A 21,286-nucleotide genomic window follows, 5' to 3' on the forward strand; every position below is an offset into this window, starting at 1 on the left:
CCCAGGGAACATGTATCAATGGAAAAAAAGTTTTAAAAACAGTCGTTTTTTTCAGGAGCAGTGATTTTGATGATGCTTAAATTAAAAAAAAAAAAATTAAAAATTCGTTTATATATTGTACCTGCTGGGTGTCTATAGTATGCCTGTGAAAACGTCTTTGAGAAACCGGGTCTTTCCCCAGGGAACATGTATCAAGTCTTTTATAGTGTGGGGCGTGTACTAAACCCCCTGAGCCATAATTGGCCAAAGCCACCCTGGTTTTGGCCAATTATGGCTCTCCGTTTTTTGCACGCTGTGATTGGCCAAGCATGCGGGCCATAGTGCATGCTTGGCCAATCATCAGCCAGCGATGCCGCAGTGAAATATGGTCTGTGAAATGTAACTCGAATTTGGCGCGAACGACCCGTTATGTTCGTATTTCGACGAACGATCGAACATACGATGTTCGAGTCGAACATGAGTTTGACTCGAATACAAAGCTCATCCCTAACGTTAAACAGTGTGTCACATTTAGGTATATATGATATATATGGTTTACGTGTTATCCATATCCATTGTATCCATTTCCAATTTGAACACACCCAAGCTCTTCCCTACTAGTACCATTGTACCATCATGCATGTTTGAAAGCTACTACATGCTACTACATGCTGCTTGTGTAGTTTACTCCATAGCAAATCATTTATTTCATCTGGTTAAATCTCTTTTTGGCAACAAAACTCCAACCTTTCCAGTGCTATGTTAGTAAGCAACAATCAATTGTGTTGAAATGTTGGAGCTTTTTATAGCATTCACTTTATGATATGTCTATTACAGTGCCTATTTATTTATGACGTCAATAAGGAAAGGGCAAAACAGGAAAGTATGTAATTATGACACATTTACGTTACAAGTATCGCCCTGTCTTATCACAAAATTGTTTTCAATGATTACCCCATGTGAAAGTTAGCATGTGAACAAATATATACTACAATGATTTATATGTGACCTCGTTTTTTTTTTTTGTTATTATATGTGAAAGCAATGCATATTTTTAGCTATGTTTTTCTTTAGCAAATATATGAAAAAGGTATGACGCCCATTCACTACTGGAATGCGAATACTGTATTGAGAAAAGCGGTATCACGAAACCTCTATGCTTTGCTCTTCTTTGTCTACTAAGCAAACATAAGCTTTAAAAGACTGAAAAATATTTACATTGTGTTTACAGAAGAAATCCAGTAATAGCATGAATAACAATGAAACGCTATAAACAGTTATCGAACATTGTAAATACACATGTATTACATACAGTGAAGGGATGTGTTAGTATGAAAATAAACAGCTGCATAATGAGATTAGAAATGTTTATGACCAGCGATCGATATGCTTCAGTGAAAGGATTCCCTAGCTAATCTACCCCAATGCCTTGTACACACGATCGGTTTTCCCGGCGGTAAAAAGTCTGCCGTTAAAACCGAGAACCTGCTTTGTAGCTTTTTCCCCCTACACACGACCGGTTTTCCTGACAGGAAAACTGCCATGAGAGCCTTGGTTGGGAAACCCAGCCGTGTGTATGCTCCCTCGCAGGCTTTCTCCATAGAAAAACTGCCGACTTAACCACTTAACAACCGCCCTATAGACGAAATACGTCTACAAGGCGGTTGCTTAACTCTGGGAGGGCGTCAATGTACGTCCTCCCAGAATCGCGCTCCCGCGCGCCCTGTGGGGCGCGCACACGGGAGTCTTCGTGACCGCCGGGTCCTCCGGACCCGGCTGATCACGGTAAATCGCCGCTGATAGCGGCGGTTTACCACGTGATCGCTCCGTCCAATGATGGAGCGATCACTAGTAAACAAACCGGCGTCATGTGATGACGCCGGTTCCTCCCTCTCCTCTCTGTACCGAACGGTACAGTGTGAGAGAGGAGAGGGGAGAGAGCGGAAGCAGCTGCTGCTGCTGCTGCGGGCTGGATCTGTGACACATTCAGTCACAGATCCAGCCATCCATCCCTCCCTGTGCAATACTCTACAATGCCCCCATACTCTACAATGCCCCCATACTCTGCAATGCCCCCATACTCTGCAATGCCCCCATACTCTGCAATGCCCCCATACTCTGCAATACCCCAAAATACTCTGCAATGCCCCCATACTCCGCAATGCCCCGCAATACTCCGCAATGCCCCACAATACCCCGCAATACCCCGCAATACTCCGCAATACTCCGCAATACCCTGCAATACCCCACAATACTCCGCAATACCCCACAATACTCCGCAATACCCCACAATACTCCGCAATACCCCACAATACCCTGCAACGTCGTCTATGGGGATTTTTAATCAGCGAAGTTTGGCGCCATTCCACGAGCGTGTGCAATTTTGAAGGGTGACATGTTGGGTATCTATTTACTCGGCGTAACTTCATCTTTCACATTTATGCAAAAGAATGAAGAAAAAATACTAAATTTGCCAAATTTTATAACAGAAACAAAGAAAAATTATTTTTTTTTACAGAATTTTCAGTCTTTTTTCTCTTATAGCGCAAAAAATAAAAAACCCAACGGTGATTAAATACCACCAAAAGAAAGGTCTATTTGTGTGAAAAAAAGGACGGAAATTTCATTTGGGTACAGTGTTGTATGACTGAGTAATTGAGCACCGAAAGCTGAAAATTGGTCTGGTTATTAAGGGGGTTTACGTGCCCAGTGGTCAAGTGGTTAAAAACCGCCGGGAATCCCGGCGGGAAAAAAGAAAACATGTTCTAATTTTTCCTGCCGAGATTCTCTGTGGTTTTCCTGTCGGGAAAACTGCTATAGAGCATTCACATGGCCAGTTTTCCCGGTCAAAAGCTGTCATGGCAGTGCGAGGCATAAGGCTGGTCATCTACTAGTTCCTGATGAACTGTCTGAGATTCAACAAATGATTGGCCATGCTGGTGCGACGCCACCTGACATCTTTAGATCGAAAAACTGAAGAAGCTGCGTGGAAATTTGTCAGCTGAAAAGCGTCCGATCAGATACAGGCACGCTCTAGGTATTCTGACAGCCGGCAGAAAACAATAGCTGCTGTAGGAAGTTTGCTCATGGTGTGCATTTTTTAGTGCATTTTCAGTTTTGCAGAAACACACTACAGTCCATTTAATGTGGTTTCCTATGGGTCATGTTAACATCTGTGCATTTTATGGAAAGGGCCTGGGACATTTTTCTGGTCATTGTTTCCATAGACCAGCACCAGGTGCAAAATGCACCTGGAATATGCAAACTGCAACATGCATAGGTGTGAACCAGGTCTAAGGGTGTCTATAGACTTTTGTGGGTTCCACAATTGCCTGATGGGATCTTACACATAAAATTGTGATTTGGTAGAATGTTTGTTCTTATGTCAGTGATGGTGGGGGAGTAACTTTGCCACAAGGGTATTCAGAGTCTTTAACCACTTAAAGACCGCCTAACGCCGATATACATCGGCAGAATGGCACGGCTGGGCACAATCACGTACTGGTACGTGGCCCGGAGCTTCGGACCGTGGCACTTTCAAGTGCACTGGAAGTGCAAAGTGGATTTGCCTTTCGTAAATAACCCCCAATATCTTTACTTTTTGCTATAGTAAATATCCCAGTTTAGGCCGATATGTATTCTTTTACACATTTTTGGTAAAAAAAAATCTCATATATTGCGTATATTGATTGGTTTGCATAAAAGTTATAGCGTTTACAAACTATGGGAAATATTTATGGAATTTTAATGGCGTTTTTATTTATTTTTCTTTTTTTACTAGTAATGGGGGTGATCTGCTATTTTGCGGTATTGCGACGTTGTGGCGGACAGGTCGGACACTTTTTGACACATTTTTGGGACCATTGACATTTACAGAGCGATCAGTGCTATAAATATGCACTGATTACTATGTAAATGTCACTGGCAAGAAAGGGGTTAACACTAGGGGGCGATCAAGGGGTCCTAGCTGTGGGGGGATGGGGATTGATTATAGGAGATGACAGATCGTGTTTTCTACTTTGTAGAAAGACACGATCTGTCTTGTCTCCTCAGACCCCCATGCTCCAGATCGTGGATGCGATCTCACATGCCCGGCGGCGATCGAGCCCGCCAGCCACACGCATCGGTTTCCCTGCCATGCAGGGGGCATGCGCCTCCCCCGGCGCTCGCGCGTTCTCTGGTGGCTCTCCTAGCCGAAGCGGTATATATATATATACGGGATCTAGCCCAGGAGAGCCATTCTGCCGCAGTAAATGTACGTAAGTTGGTCGGGAACCAGTTAAAAAATCGTTAGAGTTTAGTACCCTAACCAACCCTACAATAAAAAGTTATTAATTTTCACACAAAAGTTACTTTATCTGAGAGCTTTTGTATATTCAAAAGTTCATGCTGTCACCAGCTAGATCCCAATATCCTACACAAAGAAGACATTACACTACAATACATTAAAGTGGAGGTTCACCCGAAAAACGATTTTTTTTTACATTAGAGCCAGCATAGTAAGAACATTTCATTTCGGCATGTTTTTTTTTTCTCTCTGCACTTACCTTTATATCCTGATTTTGTCCAGGGCTTCCGCGTTCTGATGTCTCCGGGACTGGGCGTTCCTATCCCAGCCTCAGGGTTCCGATGAATGCGGGACTGGGCGTTCCTATTCTTCCGTTCGATGATTGACGGCTTGTGAAACAGGTGACCTGTCGCACAACGTGTGTCACCAGATTTCCGGAAATTGCCGAGCTGGGAGTCGGCAGTATAGGTCACCTGTGCCCGCCGCGTAGAGCTGACTGCGCAGGCGCCGTATAGTGCCGACTCGCAGCTCCGCTATTTCCCGACATCTGGTGACGCGCGTTGTGCGACAGGTCACCTGTTTCACAAACCGTCAATCATCGAACGGAAGAATAGGAACGCCCAGTCCCGCAGTCATCGGAACCCAGAAGCCCTGGACAACATCAGGATATAAAGGTATGTACAGAGAAAAATAAAAAATGACCTGCAGAAATGTAATGTCCCTACTATGCAGGCTCTGATAGATGTAATTTAAAAAAAAAATTTGGGTGAACCCCCGCATTAAGGTCTTATTTACGTGGATGCAGAGCTATATGAATAAGGCCTTAGTGTATAAAGAAATCCTGGAGACAGGCAGTTTGAGTCCAGGGCTGCTCATCAGTGCCTGTACTCATGCGTACAGGGACAGCGTTTGTCTGCCTTTAATTGATTTGTATTGGCTGTTGGCTGAGGCTGTATGCCAACACCTGTGACTTTTTTGCACAGAAATACGCTCCATTTCCCGCAGATGCCCGTCCTCTGTTTGAATGAGGCCTAAGATTAATATGGCCAGAGTGACAGACTGTGAAGGATGGACATGGATGTAGAGACATGATAAACCAGGTTACAGACTGTATCAGCAGCAAGAACTAACATCAGAAGATACCGTTTATCCTGATAGAATTTACAGACAGCACCATAGGCACTTGTATGTTATTATAATTTAATGAGATGTATCAATTTCAGTTCTTTAGAGTCTAGAGCAAAACAAAAGCATTTTAAATAATGCATGCTCGGAATTCACTACTATGGCCACAACTAAACTTTTAAGAGAATTATGTATTTGTTTTGTGAGTAAATTGCTAAAACTAACTATAACATAAAAGCATTGTATCCTGAATTTAATGTTTAATGAGCCCGATGTTCGAGTCAGTAACGTAAGTTCCACTAGAACATCGGGTGTTTGCCTGTTTGGCAAATACCGAACATTATGGGGATGTTTGCAAAAAATATGAGTGCCGCAGGGAGCCCAATAATGCACTGCGAGATCACAGTGAATTGGCGTCCTATGATTGGCCAAAGCATGCACCTGACCTGCATGCTTTGGCCAATCACAGTAAGGTCTGCTGAGAGAGCCATAATTGGGGACCCCAAAGCACACTCCCTATGTTGAGGGCATGTGGCCTGGTACGGTTCAGGAGGGGGCACTCTTGCCCCCCCTTTTCCTGCATCCTGCCAGGTTGCGTGCTCGGATAAGGGTTTGGTATGGATTTTGAGGGGACCCCCATGCCATTTATTTTTTATTTCGACGCGAGGTTCCCCTAAAATCCATACCAGACCTGAAGGGCCTAGTATGGACTTTGGAAATGTATTTTTGCTGTGGCACTGTTCACACAGATGCACTACTTTACAGGTAGACTAAGGGGACCCCCGGCCAGATATTTAAAGGAATTATTATTTTTTATTGTTTCACTTTAAGCATTATTAAAATGACTGCTCCTGAAAAAACTTCAGTTTTTAAAACCTTTTTTTTTGCATTGATACATGTCCCATGGGGCAGTACTCAGGTCCCCATACACTTTTTATGGCAATATGCATATAAGCCTTTAAAATTAGCACTTTTGATTTTTCATGTTCGTGTTCCATAGACTTTAACTAAACTGAACCGGGGGGTGTTCAGCTCATCCCTAGTTTCAGGTGAACCTCTGTAACAAAAAAAAAAAAGGATGTAAAGTGCCACCTATCAGTGCCCATCAGTGCCGCCTATCAGTGCCACCTATCAGTGCCCTTAAGTATGGCATATTAGTACTCATCAGCACACATCACTGAAGGAGAAAAAATATTTAGTTACAAAATGTACTGACAGAAACCAAGTAAAAAAAAAAATGTTTCAAAATCTTTGGCCTTTTTTTGTTAAAAATTAAAAAACTAGCCCATTATGTGGCACTTACCTGACAAAAGGAAGCCCGCGCTGTGGCCGCATCCATCTTCACCACTCTTCCTTCCGGGGCTGCAAACTCTTGCTCTGCGATTGGCCGTAGCTGCGTAATGTCACTCCCGCACGTGCACGCGGGAACAGTCAGTCACGTCACTTGCAAGTGAAGAAACGACATGACATCATGGGCATACTACAAGATAAATATCTCCTAAACGTGCGCCGCTCTAGGCTTACTTATAGGTAAAAGTGACAATCGGGGATTTACAACCACTTTAACCTCCCTGGCGGTATGATTCTGTCTGGAATTACGTACCAAAAGCGGTACAATTATTTGCAAGGAAATTTGGTGTTTTATACTGTAGGCCTGTAATTCTTAGGAATAACTCACTTAAATCTGACCAAACAAGAATCTAATAGGCATCCCGGGTATGACATTTTTTAAAAAACAAAATTATAAATTATAATATAATTAATAATTATAAATAATTATAACAAATAATAATATAATTCGAATAAAAATGATTCAATAATGTAATCAAATCAAAATCACTGAAATTTGCTCAGTTGCAGAATTGTCGCTGTCATTATTATTTTTTTTTTATGACGAATTTCCCCACAAATCGCTATCGCACAATTCTGCAAGTGATTATAATTTATTATCGCTGTTTTTTAGCTGATCTAAAACCATTTTTGACATAAAGGGACACTTTTGGTTGCTATGGACAATCTACAGTTTGCAGGGAGAAAGAAAGGTTTTTATTATATAAAAGTACATGTAGGGCACTGGGAAGACCACTAGGGACAAGGGGTGTGTGTTTTTTTTACATACAGTACTGTAATCTATAAGATTACAGTATACTGTATGTATAGTGTTTGTTTACGTTTTTGAATTTGGCGCCGTTCTCCGCTCCTGTGCGTCGTAACGTCGCAGGGAACGGAGATCAGCTGCACAGGAGGACGCTGTGTGAATCGAGCGAGGTCCCGCTCGCTCACACAGCGCGGTGACTTTGCTGGATCCAGGACAAGGTAAGCCAGCGCACGCTGCAGGCTCTGCATAGCATAGCTCGCAACATAAAAAACCCACCCCGAGTCACGCTCGGGGATACCGCCAGGCAGGTTCAGGTGTGAATGGCTGAAACACGTCAGCTCTGTTTTTAGGCTGGAATTTAGCCTTATGTGTTAAAAAAATGTAATTTATTAGAGGATCGTTAGCCCAATGCCAACTATTTGTATTGGTGACCATTGTCACTGAGAATGAACATGAGAGGAAATCCAAAATTCTAGAGCTGTCCCCAGAACATGAGGTAACAGGAAATATTGTTCAATTAAGACACCTGTTATGGGTACAACTATTTATGAGGGAAATTCCCCTCACTTGGGATTTTTAATCCTTCCCCGTCTCTATCCTAAACTTTAAAAAAAAGAAGTTTAGCAATACAAAGTGCATCTCTTACCAACAGAATGAGAGGAAAGATTCATTTATATAAAATTTGAACATATAATGGCTACCTAACACTACAAAAAAAAAAGTGTTACATTTATTAACCCCCCTGGTGGTATTCCTGAGTCTGGCTCGGGGTAAGATTTCATTACCAAAAGCGGTATCCCAGAGCCAGACTCGGGATCGCCTTGCAGCAGCCACATGTAAAGTTAATTACCTTGTCCCTGGATCCTGCGATGCCGCCGCACTGTGTGAGCGAGCGGTGTCCTCGCTCGATTCACACAGTGTCCCTGTGTGCCGCCGATCTCCGTTCCCTGCGACGTTACGACGCACGGGGGCGTAGAACGGCGCCAAATTCAAAAGAGTAAATGAACACAATACATACAGAATACTGTAATCTTATAGATTACAGTATTGTATGTAAAAAATACACACCCCCCTTGTCCCTAGTGGTCTGCCCAGTGTCCTACATGTACTTTTGTATAATAAAAACTGTTCTTTCTGCCTGCAAACTGGAGATTGTCCATAGGAACCAAACGTGTCCCTTTATGTCAAAAATGATTTTAGAGCAGCTAGAAAACAGCGATAATAAATTAGAATCACTTGCAGAATTGAGCGATAGCGATTTGTGGGGAAATTCGTCATCAAAAAATAAAAGTAATGACAGCGACAATTCTGCAACTGAGCAAATTTCAGTGTTTTTGATTTGATTACATTATTGAATCATTTTTATTATAATTATATTATTATTTGTTATAATTATTTATAGTTATTTATTATATTATAATTTATGATTTTGTTTTTCAAACTTTATCATACCCGAGATGTCTAGTAGACTCTTGTTTGAACAGATTTAAGTGAGTTATTCCTAAGAATTACAGGCCTACAATGTAAAACGCCAAATTTTCATGCAAAATAATGGTACCGCTTTCAGCATCTAAAACCAGAAAGAATCATACCGCCAGGGAGGTTAAGAGCAGAGTGCAATCAAAACTTTGTTAGACTAAGGTCAAGTAAAGCAGACATGTCTATCAACAGCACTTAAAATATTCTCTGTGGTGACTTTTGGTTTCAAACTGTCAGACAGACTTTCTAGCCTACGAGTTTTACTGGTAAAGCAGGTATTTAGAAAATGTATCATCTGATTAAAGAGGAACTCAAACGTAAAAAGAGACCCTCTTTCTCTGCATTCAGTATATATATTACCAGGTAGAAATGAGGGATGATAAAAAAAATACCTTTTTAGGATTCATGCACCACATTTAAAGGTTAAACTAAAGTTCATAAGGCAAAGCACTGACTCCTTAGAGGAAGACAGACTACACACAGCATTCAGGCATACCATTGAAAGTGGTCAAAGCCCCTTTATGGAAAGAACTGCACATTCTTCAGATAATGCAAATATACAGCATGAAAAACTAAGAACACACTGCAGAAAGAAAAAATAATTTCACTAACACTAAACAATTACCTAAAGCTTTCCTTACACCTGAAAGATTTTGTTAGAAAACAGTCATTTTTAGAACATTCATTCAATTATAGACAAGGACAAGGATAGAAAATGTTTGTAGAATCTTATGGGAATTGGTACATTTCCAATTGTTGAATTTACTCCTGGCTAAGAAAAATTGTAACTGCTCCTGCACTTATCAAAGTTATTATAGGAGTTGAATGCTCATTCTATGAAACTTGAGACATTGATATGGTACTCGAATGAAAAAAAAATGCACCCACAGCCACCCCCCCCTGGTCAGTTGCAAGGTCACCCGCATCTCTCGCCACCCGCCCATCCTGGTCGGGTCACCGGCCCCCAAACTTACCCCATCTAGGTTGCCGTGGCTTCGGGCTTCCCCTGCATCTCCTCCTCCCCTGCATCACGCCATGCGTCTCCTCCCTCCTCTCCTCCGTGCGTCTCCTCCTTCCTCCTTCAATCGAATCGCCTCTCCTTTCAGCCAAGTGGGTGAAGGGTCTCAGGACCCGCTTCCTGATTGGCTGGGAGAAGAATCAGTGTGACAATAGCAAATATTTATTTGCTATTGTGACACAAGTGGGTGTGCTCTGCGCCTCGAATCAACCTTTTATTTAGTCTATTAGAGCCTCTGGCTCTAATCACGTGCTTGAAAAAAAACTTTGGAATCCATGCGTCTGGCGCCCCGCATGTTAATAAGGGGGCCGGACGCATGGATGGGGGGGTGGCACCCCGTGTGCCCCTAATGGACAGGCCGCCACTTCTTGTACGATTATAGTGGCATTTGAGTTTTTACTATGGAACTCATGTATTTGGAAAGATTAAATAACTATGACATTTCTTAAATACCAAATAAAATATTTTTTTTGCAATTAAAATAATCTTCTTACAACACATAACTTTTCATAACTATTGTAATTTCTACATCTGCTTTCAAAGTCCTGATACATTTTAAACATGACAGCTTTTCTAATTCCTGAAATAGTTATAAAAGTACTGATTGTCTTCTAGTAAGTAATTCATTTATATATATTATATATTTAGTAAGTAATTTTTATAGCACCAACACCCCAAGAAAGATTCTTCTGCTGGTCCAGAGGTCAGAAAAGTCCCTATTTATATCCTTGAAGTACAAAAGTTCATAAGGAAGTAAATGAAAATATTTTTATTCATATAAGCATCCAGTTAAAATTTAAAGAAAAGAAAAATTAACACAATTTGACTGTGATTTGATGTAAAGAGAATGGCTTTCCAGTGCTTTCAAACTATACTCCATGCTAGCAACAAAAGACATGGGGGCAGATTCAGGTACCTGCGCGCCTAGTTACGGCGGCGCAGCGTATTGTATTTACGCTACGCCGACGTAATTCGCCCGCGTAAGCCCGCGTAATTCAAATGTGGAAGGGGGGCGTGTTTTATGCTAATGTGTGATGACCTGACATGATTGACATGTTTTTTTACAAACGGCGCATGCGCCGTCCGTGTACATATCCCAGCGTGCATTGCTCTCAAGTACGCCGCAACGACGTAATGGTTTCGACGTGAACGTAAATTACGTCCAGCCCTATTCGCGTACGACTTACGCAAATGACGTAAAAAATTCAAATTTCGAAGCGGAAACGACGTCCATACTTAACATTGGCTGCGCCTCCTAATAGCAGGAGCAACGTTACGCCGAAAAAGCCTTACGCAAACGACGTAAAAAACTACCGCCGGGCGCACGTACGTTCGTGAATCGACGTAACTAGGTAATTTGCATATTCTACGCCGAAAACAACGAAGGCGCCCCTAGCGGTCAACGTAATATTGCACACAATTATACGCCGCCGCATTCAAGTTACGTCGGCGGAGGAAGCCTATTTTTTTTTGGCGTATCTGCCTTTGAGAATCGGCGTAACGATACGCCGGCGCAGATTTCAAATTACGGCGGCGTATCTGGAGAAAAAGCTACCTGAATCTGCCCCATGGTTACATTTTTTTTACCTGCTAAGTGATTTTTTCAGCCAGCGCTGAGATTGACACAACCCATCTAGATGACACAGCCATGTTTGGGACCTGACCTATTTTTACTGCAGTTAAAGTGTAACTTCACTCCCCCAATCAACATTGATTATTTGTAATCCTCATGCTGTTAGCTTAGTAAATATATAGTAAATATATAGTAAGGTGTATCATATTTCCTTGTTTTAACCTTTTTTTTTTTATTTCTTTAGTTACTTCCTGGTTTCTTGCCTAGGCAAATGATGTCATACATCCCAGGAGTCTTCGGGAGAGAAGGAGGGGTTTTCTCAGCTCAGCACAGTCTCCTGCAAGCATGCAGGATAAGGGCAGATGGATTCCATGAAGTAACTTCTACATGAATCATCTGCTCGGCTTACTTAAAGCGGCTCTCCACCCTAAAGTGAAGTCCCGCTGATCGGAACCCTCCCCCCCTCCGGTGTCACATTTGACACCTTTCAGGGGGGAGGGGGTGCAGATACCTTTCTAAAGACAGGTATTTGCACCCACTTCCGGCCCGGCATTCACGGGCAAAAGACGGGCATTGCGTCACATCCCGTCGCCCCCCCCCCCCCTGTTGTGTGCTGGGAACACTCGGCTCCCAGCACACAGCGGGAGCCAATCGGCGGGCGCGGCACGACTCGCGCATGCGCCGTAGGGAACCGGGCAGTGAAGCCGCAGCGCTTCACTTCCTGGTTCCCTCAGCGTGGATGGAGGGGGGAGCAGTAGGGTGACGAGCGATCAGCTTGCGGCTGAGCTGCAGTTTTACTGCCCCTCAACCACTACCCCTTTAGCTGCAGAGGCAGCAGCTGGGTCTGTACACATGCCACAGCTGTAATGCTTTGCAACTGTGGCAGCTATTATACCCTTTATATATCCCCACCGACTGCGACCCATTCAAGTGAATAGGAGTGGTTGTGTGGGGTCCAAGGAATTAAAGCAGGTGGTGAGGAGACAATACATGTCTCCTCACTGCTTGTTAAATGCTCTCTGAAGAGTGATCTGAACACTGATCAATCTTCAGAGAGCATCGCACATGGAATTAGTCCTTATGGTGACAGTATGGGGTTGATTTATTAAAACTGGAGAGTGCCAAATTTGATGCAGCTGTGCATGTAACCAATCAGCTTCTTACTTCAGCTTGTTCAATAAAGCTTTGGAAAAAAAAAAAAACTGGAAGCTGATGGTTTTCTGTGCAGAACTGCATCAGATTTTGCACTCTCCAGTTTTAGTAAATCAACCCCCTTTACTGGTATGTTAATGATCAGGGACGCAGGGACTGGTGTAGTAATGATCAGGAACACTGTGACTGGTGCAGCGGTAATCACGGTCACTGGGACTGGTGTGATGGTGATCAGGGACATGGTGACTGTTATGGTGGTGATTAGGGACACTATGAGTGGTGTGGCAGTGATTAAAGACACTGGGGTAGATTCAGATAAAATTTACGCCGGCGTATCCATAGATACGCCGCGTAAATTCAAATCTGTGCCGGCGTATCTACTTTCTGTATTCAGAAAGCTAGATACGCCGACATTAGCCTAAGATACGACTGGCATAAGTCTCTTACGCCGTCGTATCTTAGGGTGCATTCTCACGCTGGCCGCTAGGTGGCGCTCCCGTAGTTTTCAGCGTAGAGTATGCAAATTACCTACTAATGCCGATTCACAAACGTACGTGCGCCCGGCGGTAGTTTTTTACGTCGTTTGCGTAAGTAGTTTTCGTTGTAACGTTGCTCCTGCTATTAGGAGGCGCAGCCAATGTTAAGTATGGACGTAGTTCCCGCGTCGGAATTTGAAAATTTTACGTTGTTTGCGTAACTCGTCCGTGAATGGGGCTGGACGCTATTTACGTTCACGTCTAAACCAATGACGTCCTTGCGACGTCATTTAGCGCAATGCACGTTGGGAAATTTAAGGGACAGTGCATGCGCAGTACGTTCGGCGCGGGAACGCGCCTAATGTAAATGATCCACGCCCCCTACCCGGATCATTTAAATTAGGCGGGCTTGCACCGGGGGATTTACGCTACGCCGCCGCAACTTTACAGGCAAGTGCTTTGTGAATCAAGCACTTGCCCGTAAGACTTGCGGCGGCGTAACGTAAATGTCATACGTTACGCCGCCGCAGATTTGCCCGATTCTACGTGAATCTGGGCCACTGTAAGTGGTATGTCGGCAATCAGGGACACTGGGACTGGTGTGGAGATGATCAGGGACTTGGTGACTGTTGTGGCAGTAATTAGGAACATCATGAGTGGTGTGGCAGTGATTAGGGATATTGTGACTGACGCTGCAGTGATTAGGTACACTGAGTGGTGCAGCGTTGATTAAGGACACTGTCTGGTGTTGTACCCATCAAGTTTTGGCAGTGATTATTGACACTGTAAGCAATGTGGCAGTGATTTGGTACACTGCGAGTGGTGTGGTGGTGATTAGGGACACTGAGTGGTGCAGCAGTGATCAGGTATACTGTAACTGGTGCAGTGGTGATGAGGGAGATCCCCCTGATAAAGTTGCTGAAGGATGAAACACGTAGGAGGTGGAGCCTAAAGCTGGGAGCTTCTTTGGTTTGTGTCCATGCTCGATTTTAGATGTGAGATCTGCCGGGTCTGAGTGGCTTACTTGTAGCTCTTTTCATGTCATCTGGATTATTTGTGCTATACTACAAGTCTGGTATTTTCATGTTTCACGTAAGTATATTTCATCATAATTTTATAACAATAAAAATATATCACACTATAAGAGTTTTCCTTTGATACTTATATGTCTCCCTGAGGGATAGAGTTGCTGGAGAAGGAAAAGAGCAATGTTTCAAGGGAGAGCCTTGGCAATTACCACCTTGTTTGTGAATATTAAAGTTCTGTCAAAGGATAGCCACACACTTTTAGAAAGTGCATTTTCTGAGTGCGGTGAAGGGCACATGTTTGGGAAGTCTTCGGAAATTTGAAGTTTCACATGGTGGTGGAAAATTTTCAGCTCATTCACCATTGGACTTTGTTAAATTTGTTTGCATATTTTTTTTTGTGTGTGGGAGCACTTATTCATTCAGTAGGATAAAATTATGTGCATGTGGTTCTAAAGGCAGAGTTCTTTTTTAATCTTAATGCATCCCCCTAAAACTTACCTGAGCCCCATCTCGATCCAGCAATGTTGCACTAGAGCCTTGGCTGTCCCGGACTCTCCCTCTTGATTGGCTCCTGCTGCTGTCAATTAAAGTCAGTGAGCCAATGAAGATAGAGAGGGGGCAGGGCTGAGCCGCGGCTCCCTGTCTGAATGTGGGGGCACTCAGCAGGAGGGACCGGAGAAGAGGAGGATCCGGGCTTCTCTGTGCAAAACCACTACATAGAGCAGGTAAGTATAACATGTTTGTTAATTTTAACCACTTCAATACCAGGCACTTACCCCCCTTCCTGCCCAAGCCAATTTTCGGCTTTCTGCACTGTCGCTGTTTAAATGACTATTGCGCGGTCATGCTACACTGTACCCAAACAGAATTTTTATAATTTTGTTCCTACAAACAGAGCTTTCTTTTGGTGGTATTTGATCACCTCTGCGTTTTTTTTTTTTTTTGCTAAACAAATAAAAAATGACAGATAAAAAAAAAAAAGTTTTGCTTTTGTTTCTCTATAATATAATTTTGTAAATAAGTAAGTTTTCTCCTTCACTGATGGGCACTGATAAGGCGTTACTGATGGGCAGTGATAAGGCGGCATCGATGAGGTGGCACCAATGAGCGGGCACTGATGGGCACTGACAGGCACCGACGATGGGCACTGATATGCAGCACTGATGGGCACTGGTAGGCAACACTGATGGGTGGCACTGATATGCAGCACTGATGGGCATTGATATGCAGCACTGATGGGCACTGATAGGCGACACTGATGGGCACTGAAAAGCTGCAAAGATGGGTACTGATAGACACTGATAGGCGGCACTGATGGGCATTGATACGTGGCACTGATATACCTCCCAACTTTTTGCGATGGGCAAGGGGGGAATAGCTAGCTGGACTGGTTTGAGCTGATATCTGGTGATAGCAGACAATGGTATGAAGGATCTGGGGAGGATGGGATCTGTTTGTGCAGACAATGGCATCAATTCAGGACTGACCTGTTTTTTACTGGAATCGGGATGTGGATAGGATAGCTGCAGGGAAGATGCTGTGCTGGAGTCAAAGCGGCAGCAGCGTGCCTGGATGGATGCCAGGAATGTCATTGGCCCTCCCCCTCACATGACAGGAGCTCTGTTAAACCCAAGCGGGGAGGATTCAGTGCAGCCGAACTGCCCGGAGAACTGCACAGTTACTTCTAAATACAAAAGCCGGGCTTCTGTATTAGAAGTGACAGCAGTGAGAGGAAGACACAGAGCTAGCACCTACTGAAAAAGTGTCACCCGGTGCAACCCGATAACCTCCCCCACTGGTTCCGCTTACCTTCCACAAGCTGCTGAGTCGGGATCAGGGCAGTTGAGAGCCGGTATGGAGGCTGCAGGCACACTGGATTGGGGCCGGTGAGAGCCGGCATAGGCGCCGCTAATAGGCAGGATCAGGAGCCGCAGATGGGGCAGAGCTGAGAGGCCTGCAAATTAAGTCATCAGTTGCTAGGACGCCGGCGGTCCTAACAAACTGTGACTGCATTAAGGAGGGGGGGGGGGGAGAAGCAGAGCTTCCGGACAGATTTTCTATCAGGAATTCTCAATTGGTGCTGTGTGTGAGAGCACACATTGCACCCATTGAGGATACAACCACTGAGTGGAGCTCAGGGCTGGAACTTGTTCCAGCTCTGGGCTCCGCAGGAATTCAGCCCAGAAAATCCAGCGGAATCCGGGACAGTTGGGAGGTATGCTGATAGGCATCCCTGGTGGCACTGGCAGTGGTAGGCATTGTGAGTGGGCACTGATTGGCAGCTGCCTGGGCATTAATTAGCAGCTACCTGGGCACAGATTTGCATTTCCCTGGTGGTCTAGGGGAGGTATACCTGGTGGTCCAGTGTGAATGGCCATTCTGGTGGTCCTGGGCAGCATACTGGTGTTCCTGGGTGGGATCTGAGGGGGGCGGCGCTGATAAACAATCAGTACAGACTCCCCCTTTCAGGAGAGCAGCCGATCGGCTCTCCTCTACTCGCGGCTCTTCCTGTTTACATTATGATCAGCTGTGATTGGACATGGCTGATCATGTGGTAAAGAGGAGGCTCTTTACCGAGATCGGTGTAGCGGTGTTTCAGCGTGACACACCGCACCACCGATCGATGCGATGCGCGCCCCCACTAGAGCGCCGCGGCTGTTATCCTGCTGGACGTCATATGAGGTCCAGTCAGGATAACGCAACCACCGACCGGCAGTCATTTTGCTATAGGCCGGGCGGGAAGTGGTTAAATAAAAACAAAATAGAGTTTAAAGTGGAGTTCCACCCATAAATATAACATTACATCAGTAGTTTTAAAAAAAATTCATTAGTCCTTTACGAATTTTTTATTTTTATTTAGATGCCTTCAAAGTGTTGTTGCTAGGCAGAATAGTTAATCTTCCCTCTTCCTGCACCTAGGTGCTTAATGCTTCCTAACCTACACCGCACAGACTCCTGGGAATGTAGTGGGTGTAACTTTCCAGGAGTCTGTGCATTCCCCAGTCTCAAAGAATCATGTGACTTGGACAGCACAGGTGCTGAAACCTGATCTGACACTGCTTGTGAAGCACTGAGCATGTGCGAGATTTGCAAGGCTGAAATCCAGGAAGTCATACAGTCTGGCTTCATGATGCCCACACTTAAGATGGCCCCAGTCAATTTCTATTTTATAAAGTGTCTAAATGCTGTAACAACCTAACAAAACGGACCTTAGTTTACAGACTAACTTTACTAGAATACATTAAGCTTGTGTATTACAGGGGTATTTATATTTAAAAAGTGAAATTGTGGCCGGAACTCCGCTTTAAAGGGGTTGTAAACCCTAGTATTTTTTTTCACCTTAATGCATTAAGGTGAGAAAACTTCTGGCAATCCCTGGCCCCCCAGACCACCAGTTTTACTTACCTGAGCCCTGGAACTTTACCCGGTGGAGACGCGCTCTTCCTCTTCCCGGGGTTCTCGGCTCTTGATTGGATTGATAGCAGTGCAGCCATTGAATCTCGCTGCTGTCAATCAAATCCAATGACGCGGGCGCCGGGGGGGCAGGGCTGAAGCCTTGTACACGCGGCCGAGAAATTCGACGGGCAAAACACATCGTTTTGCTCGTCGAGTTCCTTCTGAAGCCGCCGAGGATCTCGACGAGCCAAATTTTCCGATTGCCGTCAAGGAAATAGAGAACATGTTCTCTTTTTGGCCCGACGAGATCCTCGACGGTTTCCTCGTTGAAAAGTGTAGACACGACCGGTTTCCTCGGCAAAAAAAAAAAAACAGCAAGCTTCTTGCTGGTTTTTGCCGAGAAACTCGGCCGTGTGTACGAGGCCTCAGTCATTCATTCGGTGTCTATTGATGCCTAATAAAAGACTCGGGAGTGCACCCGCAAGGTAACCCCCCGGGAGAGCGCTTCTCCCAGGGTGTTATCTGATGTGGGGAGGAGCCGCGAGAGCCGTTGGGGGACCGCCAGAGATCGTGGATCTGACCCACTCTGTGAAAAACTAGCTGCACAGTGGAGGAAAGTATATGTTTGTTATTTAAAAAAAAAAAAGGGCAAAACTTTTTTTTTTTATAAGTGTGGATAGGTATTAGCAGGGGCGGACTGACCATTGAGTCACTCGGGCACTGCCCGAGGGCCCCATGCCACTAGGGGGCCCCATCAGGGTTGCCAGGCTCAGTAAAACCAGGGACAGTATGTAAAAATCTGTGTTTTTTTTAGATCTGTCCCTGATATGTCCGAAACTGACATGCTTTTAATATGAATATCCCAAGATTTTAGCTGCCCTGCCTCTGCACTGCCTCCTGGCGTGGTGGCCATCTGTAAGCCAGAGGGGCCCCATAATCTTCTATTGCCCGGGGGCCCCATGAGTTGTCAGTCCGCCCCTGGGTATTAGAACATCTCTCAGGATTTTATTGCTGTTTGTGCCCCCATTAAGGAGATTTACACTTTCTACCTGTCCTATTTTCTATTATCACTGTAAGTGAAAGAAGATCTCCAATTCTCAGTGGTCATCTGAACAGAAATTGAGGGAAATCTTCCAGTGGGGACACTAGTTCTGGTGATCCTTGTGACAACCAGGAGATCCCTCTCTGTGGAAGGATTTTCTCTTGCTTCTTGTTTTGGCAATGAATGAAGATTGGAGGGGAAATCTCTCCAATTGGCACAGATGATAGGGGGAAAAAACGGACAGGGTTTATAACCCTCCTTTACACTATGCAAAATAATAATAATAATAATAATAATAATAATAATAAAAGATTTCCCTTTAGTTCCACTTTAATGGACAGCTCACAATGGATATGTAGATATATGAAAATAGAGTCAAAGCAGGACACTTATCTTATCCTACCAAGATAGTCACATCATATATATTGTACATATCACTCTGCCAATCCCAAAAAGTCAACTATCCAGATGTTTGTTCAAACATTTTATTTGTTTTTCACTTCCTCAAACCTTAATGTGAATCACATCATCTAGTGGTAGGACTGTGCCCTTTCATCAAACAGAAACTGTGTGCTATATACAGTATTTCATTCTTTTTCTTTTGCATTTCCTTTTGCACACCAGTATTTGAGCAACTGTAAAAATCCAATTAAAAAAAGTCTGGATGGTCTTCCATTGATTATTATACAAGTGTGTTTATCAAAGTTGATATTTATTTAAAGCGGCTTGTAAATGATCATCGTCTACTCTAAGACAATATTATACAAACGATCTTATTAAACGGAGAATTGTTAGATGTTGAAAACCAGGGACAGTGCCAGGGGGAAAACTTTCACATTACAAAATCCCGACAGTAGGACAGTGCTTATTGAGATATATATATATAAAACTATGACCTGAGGCATTGAAACATGATTACATGTATTAACAGATCCATGTACAGATTCTGCAAGATCGGGAGAAATATATTTTCCTACCTGCAGTGACGATCGGTCCATGGAGTGACTGAGACCCATTAGTTACTCCATGCAGGAGTCTCTCTCCAGCAAGCAGGGGTCTCTCTCCAGCAAGCAGGGGTCTCTCTCCAGCAAGCAGGAGTCTCTCTCCAGCAAGCAGGGGTCTCTCTCAAGCAAGCAGGGGTCTCTCTCCAGCAAGCAGGAGTCTCTCTCCAGCAAGCAGGGGTCTCTCTCCAGCAAGCAGGGGTCTCTCTCCAGCAGGCAGGGGTCTCTCTCCAGCAAGCAAGGGTCTCTATACAGCAAGTAGGTAGGTGTCTTGCTCCTCTCCAGCAGGCAGGGGTCTCTCTCCAGCAGGCAGGGGTCTCTCTCCAGCAAGCAGTGGTCTCTATACAGCAAGTAGGTAGGTGTCTTGCTCCTCTCCAGCAGGCAGGGGTCTCTCTCCAGCAGGCAGGGGTCTCTGTCCAGCAAGCAGGGGTCTCTATACAGCAAATAGGTAGGTGTCTTGCTCCTCTCCAGCAGGCAGGGGTCTCTCTCCAGCAAGCAGGGGTCTCTATACAGCAAGTAGGTAGGTGTCTTGCTCCTCTCCAGCAGGCAGGGGTCTCTCTCCAGCAAGCAGGGGTCTCTATACAGCAAGTAGGTAGGTGTCTTGCTCCTCTCCAGCAGGCAGGGGTCTCTCTCCAGCAAGCAGGGGTCTCGATACAGCAAGTAGGTAGGTGTCTTGCTCCTCTCCAGCAGGCAGGGGTCTCTCTCTATTCAGCAGACAATGTTCTCTATCCAGCAGTCAGGGGTCTCTATCCAGCAGACAGGGGTCTCTTTCCAGCAGTGAGGGGTCTCTATCCAGCAGTCAGGGGTCTCTAGTCCCAGGTATGGCAGCAGCAGGTGTGAGATCCGATCAGGACACTCCCATACACTCAGCTCCTCTCCTGTCCTCACAGCTACATACAACACACTTGTCAGCAAAGCAAGCTGTTCCCCAGGAGACCATGCCCAGGGTACAATCCTCCTCTCCTCTTTAGTAATCCACACTGTCTGTATGTTTATTGCACACACTACTAAACCACATGCAATAAACCTGGTTGGCACTGGGAATAGTTGGATGCTAACACAGTAAACACAGTTCCTAATAAGTGATCAATAACAGGTCTAGAGACATGTAATACAGGCAATACTGCTGCTAGCAAAACTTTGCTTCCCTTAAAAAGGAAATGTAAGAATTGGTGGAAAGCAGCATTATATTCCTATGTAGTGGGCAGCACACAATCATGTTGTAAGGGACATTAGAATCTTTTTACTACATTGGTAACATATACATAGGATTAGTACATACTGTACATTCCAAATGACACAAGAAGAGGTTCACCTGAACCAGCTGCTGCTAGGAGTGACATTTCTATTAGTATGGTTAGTGTTGTAAAGAAAGGGAGGCTATATTGGAATATAATGTCATCGTATGAGCAACTGACAGACAGTCAAAATTATAATGTAAAATATTTTTTATTAAAAAGTAAAAGTTTCTAAACATTTACAATAAAATATTGACTGTGACAGCCATAAATCAGCTTATCATTAACATTGTATTAGCAATGATGTAGAGTTTATATACACTGCACAATATTTGATGTTTTGTATACATCATTGCTAATACAATGTTAATGATAAGCTGATTTATGGTTGTC

At 44.2% G+C, this 21,286-nt stretch overlaps 1 protein-coding gene across 1 annotated transcript in view; it reads right to left on the reverse strand.

Moving 5' to 3' along the window:
* TMC5 (transmembrane channel like 5) overlaps positions 1-19,756 on the reverse strand; it is a 177,895-nt gene extending 158,139 nt beyond the window's left edge. The window contains exon 1 of the mRNA XM_040356890.1: positions 19,632-19,756. The gene's annotated coding sequence lies outside the window, so the exon portion shown is untranslated. The remainder of the gene's footprint in view (positions 1-19,631) is intronic.
* Between the last annotated feature and the right edge of the window lie 1,530 nt (positions 19,757-21,286).

This window comes from Rana temporaria, chromosome 6, assembly GCF_905171775.1.
Source record: "Rana temporaria chromosome 6, aRanTem1.1, whole genome shotgun sequence".
Classification (NCBI taxonomy): Eukaryota; Metazoa; Chordata; class Amphibia; order Anura; family Ranidae; genus Rana; species Rana temporaria.